Raw genomic sequence first — 12,316 nt, forward strand, 5'->3', positions numbered from 1 at the left:
TCACTAGCACACGACTTGAGGTTTATAACCTATCGTGTTGAAATTTTTGTGCCTATTCAAGTTGGCTTTGCATAGGAGTTCTGAGAGTTCTCAATTGGTTGCACAACTACTTGGAAGCAATGGCAGGCACCTGAGCTGCCAAATGGCAAGAATTTAAGATTGCACAAGTTTAATCAATATGAGTTTGGATTTGTCACTAACCTTGTCTTGTGATTATGGTTTTGACAAATTCACATGGATAAGAACACATACACTATTAAATCTAAGTGTCATAAGGTTTCTCTCCGATTCATGAAAATGATGGTGAGGAAACACTTTCACTAAGTAGATTTTAGCTAGATAGCAATTGTGATATTTGCATTCTCAAAGTCGTTAGTGGAGCGTGTGTGGTTTACCGGCACACTAACATGGACTTGTGAGAAGTGGCAAAGGTCTAAACAATTGAGACTATGATTACGGCATCCCTTTTCATAGTTCTAAAATTGTTTAGACACACATGTGAGCTATCTAAGAGAGGTGTATGATTTTGATAAAGTTTTATCAAAACAATCTAGTATCAGAAATCTAAACTTTGGTAAGAAAGTCAGCTGATTTCTGAGTACATGTCAAAGCTAGTGGGAGCATAAGTGTTATGCTAATAATCATCATGTTAGTGGGAGCATGATAATTATGACAAAGGTTGCAAGTTAGCAATGTTAATTATAGAAAACAAAAGTTTCAATTCGTGAGGTTGCAGGGGTTGAAAAAGTTGTTTTGCTATAATTAAGGGAGAGGAAATTATACTTCATTTTAATTCTAAAAGCTTAGATTGAGATTTTAATCGTATTTAATCAAGGATATATATATGAATTTCATGTTGGAATGCCTCAACATAAGGAAATTCTATATATGGGTCCATTATTTGCGTTCTAAAATCCGATTATGATTACGGCATCCCTTTTCATAATCTGAATTTTGAGAACTTGGCAAATTGAAATGGAAATATTATAGCAAAAGACTGGTTTAGTCTTTATGTGAGACATCATGAATCGTGTCCCAAGTTGGTGGACAAAGTGGTGCTACAACACTCATGAGTGCTCATAAGTTCTGAGTATTGGATTCAACCCGCACTCATTTGAATCACTTCATGGATTTTATCACGAGTGATCATGAGACGATAATATCTTATATTCTTCAAACCTAGAGATATGAGTTGTTACTATGAGTTGGTTATACATTGATTGCACGAAAACGCATTGGTAACTCGATGTTATAAAACATGCATTTGTGTATGATTCAACAAGTAGTAGAACAAGCCATATGAGTCGAAGTTTATCCATTCCTTTTACCTTCGGGATAAAAGCGATATCTGTGGGCCCCTCGATGATTTAAAGATGATACATGTGAGTGCTTGGCCAAGCCAGGACTGATTTGATTTGTTCAATCAGTCAGTCATCATGAATCGGAAATCGGGAAACAACAAATGGACAGAGAGAATGATTGATAATCCATGTCTCAGTCCATATGATATATAGAATGGAGGAATATATGATCCCTTATCTAATGGAGAAGTCATTGACAAAGGTCAGAGTTCATCGACAAGGTCAGAGTTCGACAGAAACTTTTGAGAGCTACGATTGCTGATCGGTTCCTGAAGTCATACGCAATAATAGTTTTAGACTTATCCAAGTGGGAGACTGTTGGATTAATGTCTAAGTCCATAACTATAATTGGTAAGACTTGACCCGACCCGGCATGGTCCATTTGGGTTGCATGGCATCATGCATTTGGATAGACTATAATGAGAGAAATAACACTTAAGGTTGGTTAATATATTATAAGTTCTAATATATTAATAAGGTTATTTAATTAGTGTTGATCAAGAATTAATTTGGAATTAATTAAGTGATCAAAAGGAGACTAATTAAATATATGGGTTGATTGTGTAAATCATTCATTCTTATATATGTGGGCTTGTGATCCAAGATTCCTTATGTTGGACTAAGTCCATGGGGTGACCCATGGATACTCCATGGAGGTTAAAATCCATGGAGCATAAGGAATGGGTAAAGTTATGAGTTACATGGTGTAACCCTAATAGCCACCATATAAAAGAATCCCATGGCTCAAGAAATCGTGCACTAATGTGTGAGTGTGAGGGCTAGACGATTTCAAGGAGTGTTCAAGTTTCTCTCAAGTTATTCCAAGTGTATTTGGTGTTGTGTGAACCATTTGAGGTGTCACACTTGGGGCACTAGGCACTCAAGCTTCATGAAGACATTCTACATCAAAGAGGTATGTATTCTATCTTGTTATATTTATTATTTTGTATGCTAGATTAGGATAATACCTTGGATGTTCATAATCGTATGTATAATAGAGAAAACATAGATCCAAGGTATTTAGGGTTGCATGTACACTTAGGAGTGTTAGAATGCTCATAACCCAACAGTAGCAGCCCAAACATCCTACTCTTTGGACTCTATCATGTTCCCTGCCGCACTTGCCACAGTGGCTTTGGTCCTGCTGGCCCTCGATCTAGAATCGAAGCCCTTGGGTTTCTTCGCTGAAACCCCCGTCATCTGCTTATGCTTTTCCTTCCTCTTCCTTATATGCTCCAAATCAATCTCCCACTCCCGAGCCCTAGATATCATGTCATCCAGAGTCAGACATGCGAAAAAATTAAGAAACTCCCTGATATCAGATCTCAACATGTCATGGTACCGAGTATTCCTTATTTCCTCATCTGCAGTGTACCGAGGTACCATTAAAACCCACTCTCGGAACTTGGCGGTGATCCAGGCCACGGTCTCTGTTGTCTATCGTATATCAAGAAGCTCCCTCGCTAACTACTGCACCTCAACAGCTGGTTCAAAATCCACTCATGGCCTTAATGGTTGGGGATCCCAGAGTATAACTAGCCTCCTCCCACCAATCCCTAGCTCGATCCCTCAGACAGCCTGTAACGAACCTCACCTTTGAACCCTCGGGGCAGAAGCTAGTCATCTGGGCCCACTCAATGTCTGCTATCCATTGTATGGATGGAATGGGGTCCTTCGCCCCAAAGAATTCAGGCACCCCACATCCCCTGAAATCCTTGAAGGAGAGAGTGCGGGCTCCGGGGTGACTAGCGGCCGGATCGACCCAAAAGATTCAAAGACGATCCTCCATCAACTCGATGATACCCACCTTGATCGACCCAAACATCACCATGGTTGTATCAAGGATGCCTCTAGTAATCTGAGACGCGATGAACTTGGGTAGACCCACATCAACTGGTTAGGCAAACGAGACCGAACCGGATCCAGATCCTGAACCTCCTGCCCCACCGCGTGTCATCACCATGCTGAAACATAACACATAAATAATCAGTATACACACGAAGAGGTTAACGCTCTCGAGTTTCCTATATTCATCGTGGCCCTCCTTGTTTTGGAAATGGATCCTGTGCTTTCAGTAGTACGGTCCCAATACTACCTTCAACACTTATCTATACCCTCCCCAAGGACTGTCATGATTTCTCTAAGTCACTTTCTTTCTTTCTAATAATCATCTCATACTACAAAGCATCCTATGAACCAAGACATATTCCAGGAACTTCCTAGGGTTCCTTTCCTCACCACTCTCTACTATCAGTTGCAGAACGAACTTCCTCTAGCACCACCTAACTACTACACAAATATAATTACATATTATCGATACTAGATAATTCTTTAAATGAAAGGTCCCACACTACAACGATTAGACTCAAACAAGAGCTGCGCAATAGATTTAAACCTAACCTCCTAAACTTATCTAATCTCAATAATATGTAACCAACCGCATTCCTACACTAGTCACTTGGTACTAATGAAAATTTCTAAAAGCACAAAGCACGCAGCATTCGAGCATAAAGCAATTCGAATCAGACCACAACCTAAACATTCCATCCTATTAGATAACCGATCTCATACTAGCATGCAATCTATAAGCTCATACAATAGGCACATAAAGGCATCCCTCCTAGCATTCTATCATGCAATCCTGAGCAGATCCTTAGCCCTAATCTAACATGCAATTCTCATATCATAGCATAAAACATTTAACATGTATGGGTATTTTGGGAAAACTTACTTGAGCTCGGCTAATTGCACGCATCGCACCCCCTTCTTTTATTATAAACAAAACACTTATTTTTATGAAAATCTACCAAATCCCTAGTTTGAGTTCAGACACACACGATAGTATGCCGGAATCCCTCAAACCAAGGCTCTGATACCAACTTGTAACATCCCAAAAATTTCATTTTTAATTCATTCCAAAACATCCAGTAATTATGTCAAAACAACCAAAATTGTATCATAGTGGAGTAATATTGAAGTACAAATCCCAAAATCACTTAATGCGGAAAACATGGGCGAATGTGGTGCGATCAAACCGTGCCCTTCCCTTTCGAGCTGGAAGTACCTGAAACACAATTGAAAATTATAAGCACAAAACTTAGTGAGCTCCCCCAAAAAACCACATACCATACATGCATAACAGTCAAACATAAGTGGGTCTATTTCTCCCATTCGGTATCTTTCAACCGGTACTAGGTTTATTTCACCCCCTTCAGTATCTTTCAACCGGTATTGGGTTTATTTCATCCCCTTTAGTATCTTTCAACTGGTATTGGGTCTATTTCACCCCTACAACTAAGCATACAATTATATCAACGAAAGTCACGAAGACAACATGCATAAACAAACATAACATGAAATTGTCACGAAGACAACTATTATCCTACTAACATAATCTAGTGGGCCGACATTGGTGCCTTCGACCCTCGAGTATAGTGGAGGAAAATCACCTCAAACTAAAGATATAAAATCATACTCGAGCTGTTGAATCGTGAAATCCTCTCACTAAATCACAAATAATAAAATCCTAAGAGTTTACCAAGATTTGGCCAAACTACAATGGTATAATTAGATGACTTTTTCAACATATGCCAAATTATAACATTTTACTTTCAAAGTACAATGATCTAATAAGAAAAATTAAAGTTCAATTTAAAATATCATCTTTAAAAATCAGACAATATATTGAAAAGTCTAACTGCACCAACTTCAGTCTTCGTTCTCAGTTCTGTAGCTGTCTACTCTATATCTCTGTTACATTTCTTGATCGGCTAAAATATTATTATCTCCCACACAACCTCTTACAAAAGTCTTACATAGACCATTAGCAATCCTCATAGCAATAACTCAGCTACCACCCATGGTTGTTTTTCTGCATATATTTTAACACAAAGTTGTTGTTAGCAACCAACATGTATTTTTGTCCTAAAAATGAAAGTTTTTGTGTAAAAAAATATAAGTGGCATGTTATTTTTTTAAAAATGGAAGTAATATTTTATTATTTGCTTAAAAATGAAAGAAGCAAGTTATTTATATCTTAAAAATGAAAACAACATACTATGTTTGCTTAAAAATAAAAATAGCACGCTACTTTTGCGTTAAAAAGAAAGCAACATGTTTTTGTCTAAAAATGAAAGTACATCACTATAAACGACAAAAATCCCATTTATAGGTCATTTTAATAAAATTTTCCAAATCAAATAAAAGTATGTTGTTATAAATGGCAAAATAGTTTATACCCATCTTCTACCCAAACTAATATTCTATGTTATAAAGCATCCCTCCATCTCGTTAATTTTAACTTATTCCCGCCCGTAAACAATAACTTTCCAATATACATCTCTTCCTACCCAAACTGATATTATATGTTACCGTAAATTCTTTACTTTAAATAAATCAGATCAATCTTCTTGAAATGTTATTCTCTTGCTTCAAAATCAAACACTAAGAAAATGATCATTAATGTATAAGTAAAAAGAGCATAAGTTATATGTATCATGCAAATTATGGGAGGAACAATAAGTATGGATAATTTACTTACTCTCTTGAAATCCTTAGCAATTCATAGACCGTATCAGTCTGTTATGTATCAAGATTCAAGAATAATGAATGTAAATCAGAATGGAGTTTATTTGTTTTTCATGTACAGAAGTTTGTCAAACAAAACAATATGTAGAATAGTAAAAATGTTCACCTTTAATACGTTTGGCTAGTTTAACCTTTGTGTAAGTTGGGTAACAATTGTAGACTTTCCAAAGCATGCTGCCTTTCCTAATGTTAAATTTTGAAATACAGTTTTATATATAAAAAAGATACTAAAATAGATTTTTAGAGTAAGTTACAATGCTTTTCATTTTTATTTTTATTGTGTTTAGTCCAAAATTGAATCCTTTTTTTTTTTCAAATTTGATCCTTATTTCAATGTTACATATCGATTTTGGATCCCTGAAATAAAGACCAAACTCAGAAAGTCCCATGGACCAAAAGTCATACAAAACCTTATTAATAAGGACGATAACTGAATAATGTTTTATTATGGAGTAAAAATCAGAAAGCACATGGCCCATTTTTGTAAATTACTTCAGATTATAACACCGCATGTAATCCACTATTGAAACATTTTTCAGTTTTGGTCCTTATTTCAAGACTTTATATTACTTTTGGCCCTGCAACCTTAGGCCAAAATCGATAAAAATAACTTGAGATAACGACCAAAAGTGAAAAATATTTTAAATTTGGACTAAACATGGTAAAAATCAGAAAAAGCACATGGACCATTTTTATAACTTACTTTAGATTTGAAAACCCGTTTGTGCAATACCGGAACATTTTCAATTTTTGTCATTATTTCAAGGTTTTATCTCGCTTTTAGCCCATATAACCTTAAAAGCGACTCAAATCAATATGAAACCTTGAAATAAGGACCAAAACTGAAAAAATATTTTGTTTTTTTTTTTAAATTTGGACCAAACACGGTAAAAACCAAAAAAAAAAAATACATATACCATTTCCGTAATGTAGTCTAGATTTTGATACTTGGGCAAGAATTAGAAGGGCATCACAAACGTTTTCCTGCTCAGTGATCCATAATTTGGAGATAAATTGGAACCAAAGGTAAAGGATGATGGTGGGGAAAATGGTTGGAGTAATGGAATCCCATGGTTACATGATTGAACGGGAGCCCCTGGAATAAATGATGGAATGGAACGTGTCATAAATGTAGTTGGAGAGGGTGTAAAAGAGAAAGGGGTTTGGTAAGATTAGTGAAATGTGTACTGTTGTTGTTGTTGTTGACTTGGTGTAACATCCTAGAATCACGATAAAATTTTTATTTTCAAATCAAAAGAAACCATTGTTTTCAAACAAAATCCACAACAACACCAAGTATAAATTACAAATATCCCCAAGATCAATATAACATAAATCCCAAAACATGTCAACGAAGGATATGTACGATCACGCCTTTGCCTTGCCACGGTTATCTGAAGTACCTGAAACTGTAAGCCAAAGTTTAGTGAGTTCCCCTAAAGTATCACACACAACATATATAACATGTATAATCATGCATGCTAGGTCTAATCAGTCACCGAACTGGAATACCTTCAGGTCCACAGCCATCAGGCTGGATTATCCCTATCCCAATCAATCATCATACTAGAATGCCACTATACAACGGGTCCAATCAGTCATTGGACTGGTATACCCTCGGGTTCATAGCCATCGAGCTGGATTACCCCTGGTCTGTTGGCTCATGCACATAACAATAAAGCCTCGACCCCAAGCCATACTATGTCGACATATGCAATTTATAAACATATAAACAATTAACATGCAACAGGAAGATCTACAGATCACTACTGCATAACACATCCTATATACCAGGATATAGATCTAACAGATCACTACAACATAACAACATCCTATATACCAGGATACAGATCTAACATATCACCACAACATAACAACATCCTATATACCAGGATACAGATCTAACAGATCACTACAACATAACATCCTGTATACCAGGGCACATAACCTAGTCCTCCGACATTGGTGTCTTCGATCCACAAATACAATGAGGAAAACTCACCTGTCAGTCTGAAAAGATAGCTAAACAGGACACTATTCCAAATATCAGCTCTCCCGGTCACCTATACATGAAAAATGACCAAACTTAACTACAATTCAAAATACCCAAAATACCCTTTGGTCAAACTTGATCAAAATCTAGTCAAAGTCAAATTTTAAAGAAGCCAACTGAGTCAACTCAGCTGAGTACACCCAGCGTACTCAGCTTGTATGCACGACGTACTAGTATATTGACCAAAAACTGACTGTTGATTTGGTACGCTCAGCGTACCATAGCTCACGCCTAACATACGCACCTTCCACCTTTTCTTCTATCAAAGGTTTAATCCCTAAAGCCTTTTTGTCAAAAATCTAGATCTAGTCCTCAAATGATGTCCTTAATCATGAAGTTTCCAACTTTATGATATTGCATGGCTATTAAGTGCTCAATACCAAAAACCCTAACTTCTTAACTCATTAAGACATCATAGTCCATGCATGGAATGAAACAAAGGTCCAAGATTACATTTTTATGACTCTAAACACTCAAACATCTGAAAGGATAGCTCATATGATTTAGAGTAACCCATACTCATATTACCAAGCTTATGGGACCAAAATGAACCCAAATCCATGGCTAACAAGATCTAAAGGAAAACTTCATCAAGATCAGATCTTTTTACCTCCGAGTGGTGCAAAATGATGATGTGCTTCTGGATCCGAAGTGCTCAAAGCTTCCATGATTCTTTCCTTTCCTTCTCCTTCCTCTAAGAACACCAAAAACACACACTAATGGTTCAAAGATGCTCTCAAAATGGATTAGGGTTTGCAAGGGTCGATTATGTGGCTGGAGGCTGATGAATGAAGGGAGCCTTGAGAGTTAAGGATGTATAAATAGTGCACAAACCCTAAATATTAGCGTATTGGTCCATGTCACGTACGCCCAACGTACGCTTGGGTACGCCCAACATATGCAAGCAGCCCATATTTTCTGATTAAAGTGTTATGGGACCATTTTTGCAAATATTTCTCACACCAAGGGATAAAAGTGTAAAATACCTGGAAATCGAGATATTAGAATTCTCCCCCACTTAAATCTATCTTCGTCCTCAAAGTCCGCTGCTATGAACAACTCAGGGTAATGGTCTCGCATCTCTGTCTCGAGTTCTCAAGTCCATTCGGAACCCTTCTGATGTTGCCACTTAACCTTGACCAAATATACCACCTTGTTACGCAAGGCCTTCATCTTCCCATCCAGAATCGCCACTGGTCTCTCAACATAATTCATGCGATCATCAACCTGGATATCATCCAGAGGAACAATCGTTGAATCATTAGCCACACACTTTTGTAGCTGAGAAATGTGGAAGGTGTTGTGAATCTGACTGAGCCCCTCCGGCAAATCCAACCGATAAGCTACTCTACTAGCCTTGGAAATCACTCGAAACGACCCAATATACCGGGCCCCAATTTTCCCCGCTTCCTAAATCTTATTACACCCTTCCAGGGTGATACCTTCAGTAGAACCATATCGCCGACCTAAAACTCCAATTCTGATCGGCATCTGTCAGCATAACTCTTCTGCCGACTCTGAGCTGTCTGCAACTAATGGGTTTTGAGCAATACATCATTCCTATGGTGTACATGCAAACCCTAATATCTTTTGGATCTAGTTTGTCTAATGAACATGCAATTAAATATCCAAAGCTATAAACCCTAGATCTAGCATACAATTAATCATATTAACACAAAATAGGGTTTAGATCTAACCTTTTGATTGTTATATAGCAATAACAATCTAATCCTTGGCTTCAGAAAGCTTAGTGCCTCAAGTGTTGCACCTCTAATGGAGTCACAAACACCACTAAGCAACAAGATGAATAAGAGAAGAGGAAAGAGCACCAAAATCGTCCAGAAACCCTAAGGGAACACTTAGCCACGTTTGTGGGTCTCAAGGGTTCTTTAAATAGGTAGGCAATTAGGGTTATCTAACAAGGAAACCCTAATTTGACTGCTTAAGCCCTAAGCAGCCCATGGACCCCTTCTGGAACATGCCTTGGACGATTTCTAGTGGGCTTCCCCATAGAATTCGTTCAACCTATTATTCCAAGGTGATCTATAGCCCAATTGCAATTATCTTATAATTACAATTCCAGTCCCCTAAGTTTAATTAATCTCTTTTAGCCACAAAATTAATTCTTTATTAATTGTTGACTAATATTAATTAAACAATATGATTTCTCCTTTAATATATTATTCTCATAATATATTAATAAATCATAATTAAACCTTTCTCTCCTTAATTCATCCTACATATTGCTATGGTGAAGGCAACCCAAAAGGACCATGCTCATAATCGGGTCAAGTACATACCAAAATAGTTATAGACTTAGACACTAATCCAACAGTATCCCACTTGGATAAGTCTAATAACTATTTTGTATAACTTCAGAACCTGATCAGCAATCGTAGCTTTCAAAAGCCACTGTCAACTCTGATCTTATCAGACACACGTGTCCTTTAGATAAGGGATCATATATTCCTCCATTCTCAAGATATCGTATAGACATAAGACATGAATTTTAATCATTCTCTCTATACTGTTTCCCGACTTCCGATTTATGACGACTGACAACAGACTACAATTAAACACATCAACTTAGTCTCGGCTTGGCCAAGGGCTTATGTGTCATCACTAAATCATCGAGGGATCCACAGATATCGCTTTTATCCCACTTTGGGTAAAAGGAATGGATAAACTTCGACTCATATGCTTGCTTGCATTCACTCATCGAATCACACACAACAATAAGTTTTATAACACCAAGTTACTGGTGCGTTTACTTATCATCAATGTGTAACCAACCAGCAAATAACAACTCACACGTCTCGGTTTAAAAAATATACAATATTATCGACTCACAATCACTCGTGATAAAATCCAATACTCTAATCTTATCAAAGCACGCATGAACCCTGCAGCAAACTTGTTCTATGTCTAAACTCTTCAGACAATCTACAGACTCTTCATGACAGTCTTCCTTCATACCTACTTCCAACGTATGACCGACTGTGGAGGTTCAAATAACCCAGTTATTCTGGAAGTCAAAACATGCAAACTGAAACACAGCAATAATACTTAATCCTATATGGCCCCAAACTTGTGGGAGTAAATAAAACACTTTTGTTTAAACACCATATTGATTCTAGATTCTAACATTTTATGCAACGATACTTTCGCAAAGTTGTAAGGCGTGTCAGACCCAACAAATAATAGGGGTGCGATATACTCCAAAAGAATCCCACTATATTGCACTAAAAGATAGTACAAGGCAAGTAAGGTCGATCCACAGAGACACGGGATAATTAGTCTATACCTCTTTGCGCAAGGTACTATGGTCACCAACAGTAAAAAGGGGGGGTTTAGAGTGCAATGACTAAACAAACAAATTTAAAACACGAGTAGACAACTAAATGAATGAATTAAGTTCAGATTTTGTAAGGACTCCAACTCCATGTATGACAATCCAGCAATGTGAATCAAAGATGACAAGACAGTTGTTTCATTCTATCTAAGTTGGTACTTGAAAGTGTTAACAAGCTCTAACACTTTCCATTTACCACATTAATCAATCAAAACAAGCTCTTTGATTAATCCTAACCTTACTAACCTAATCTAAACAAGCTCTTAGAAGTAGATTAAAAGATTGCATTAAGCTTATTGTGAATGTTCCTAACAACACCCAATACTCCTCACAAGCTCGGGAGCGTAAGAATGTGTGAAAAGATTTACATTAAATTCATTCATAAGAAATCAATTTAATGCTTGTTACTTAGTTCAATTCACAAAACAATTACAGATTTTGCAAAATGAATAACTTGAATGACCTAACCCTAATTCAAATGGCCAATAAGAATCATTATCAGAATCAAACATTCGATTGAATTAAAATCAGTTTCACTAGATAGAAATTAAACACAAACATCAGGTCATATGATTTGATTCACAACCAAAAAGTCAAAAAATGAAATTGGAGAAGCTAGGGTTCTAGCCACACATGGCTAGAACAAGATCACAAGTTTAAAAGATGGAAATGTATGCAATTACAACTTACAAATACTAGAAATAATGTTTCCAAATGATTGCTAATCAAACCCTTGCAAAAACCCTTGAAATCCCTTCACCAAATGTGCTATGATATGTTCCGTTCCTGTAAAAATGGCCCTCAACCCGTAATATGAAAGATAGGAAAAACTGCCAAAAGTTGGTTTTTGGGTCGAACACGGCCCGTGTTGAAATAGGCTAAACTGACACGGGTCGTGTTCAGCAGCCAACACGGCCCGTGTTGAAATAGGCTCAACTGACACGGCCCGTGTTCAGCATGGTC

This window comes from Lactuca virosa, chromosome 9 (genome assembly GCF_052849685.1).
Source record: "Lactuca virosa cultivar CGN04683 chromosome 9, Lactuca_virosa_CGN04683_v6, whole genome shotgun sequence".
NCBI lineage: Eukaryota > Viridiplantae > Streptophyta > Magnoliopsida > Asterales > Asteraceae > Lactuca > Lactuca virosa.